Genomic DNA, 1,101 nt, shown 5'->3' with positions numbered 1-1,101 from the left:
TTATCTTTTGACCCAAACATAGTTAATATATAATTATATAGGGAAGGAGAGTTAAGTCTGTAGCTGTCTTGGTGCTAGATCAATAGAAAATACTGAATGATGAACAATAACAAAATTTCAGTATTATACTATTACCTAGAGACATAGGAGTAGAATCCAAAAGTATTGCTATATTGGGGTGGGCAGACTGTGGGATGGGCAGTGAATACAGGATGCAGTTTTAGCTCTGGCCCCAAGAACCAGTGCCCCATTGTCATTACCACCATGCCAGGGCTAGCATGGCTCTACTCCAAGGTCTTCCTGACTACCTCGGCATGCACGCTCGTCGTCGGAATCTGCTGCACCATTTTTGACTTGGGCTTCTGCTTTGATGTGGCTTGGTTCTTGACAGAGGCTTCCCCCTTCATGTATTTGAACCTGGCATTTGCCAGCTCTCTCCATGTCTGTGGTTGGGGCAGCAAGGGGCATCTGTATTCTTGGCTCTTCCTTCACTGGGGGAGGCGTGAAGGACCCCAGGATCCAGACAAGGACCTGGGCAGCATCGTCTGTGAGGCTGAAGCCATCTACAATATCAGTCATGGCAACCGTCATAGCAACATGGCTGAACCTGTCAGTGCCACTGACCTCAGGCCATTGGTCCTTAAAACTACCATTTAGACTGCTCCATGTTTGGAGCTGGCCTCAGAGGGCCTGTCTACCCTCTTCTGTGACGTCTGCATGTGCATCGTGGAGCATGAATCCTCCCTGGCTGGTATGCAGAACCCAAGACTCTGAAGATTCTCATCGTGATCTTTGGCAGCGCCATCAGCCTCTTTGGGCTCATTTTTGCAATTCTTCAGACTTCTGGAGTGAAGATGGGTGACTAGATGATCTGTGTGGATGGGACCATGCTCCACTTAACTTATTTGTGGTTTTCTTGGGACAGCGGAAGCTGTGCCCTTAGCCGTTTAGGCGATTGGTGTTCAGGGCCCTCTCTGCACTCATTTCTTGCTGCCTGTCAACTTGGAGTCACTTGGTGGCTGGATCCTCAGTGTGCGGAGTTGGCTGTGGATGGCTGGGTGAAGCTGTGCACCATTGTCCTACCCCCACCAGCAACTCATC

General features: G+C 49.4%; 1 pseudogene; it reads left to right on the top strand.

Annotated features, from left to right (window-relative positions):
• The first annotated feature begins 264 nt into the window (after positions 1–264).
• LOC118931749 (V-type proton ATPase 21 kDa proteolipid subunit c''-like) lies at positions 265–866 on the top strand (annotated as a pseudogene).
• Positions 867–1,101: the final 235 nt, after the last annotated feature.

Source organism: Manis pentadactyla, chromosome 11 (assembly GCF_030020395.1).
Source record: "Manis pentadactyla isolate mManPen7 chromosome 11, mManPen7.hap1, whole genome shotgun sequence".
NCBI classification, from domain to species: Eukaryota; Metazoa; Chordata; class Mammalia; order Pholidota; family Manidae; genus Manis; species Manis pentadactyla.
This window is presented reverse-complemented; position numbering and strand designations above follow the sequence as displayed.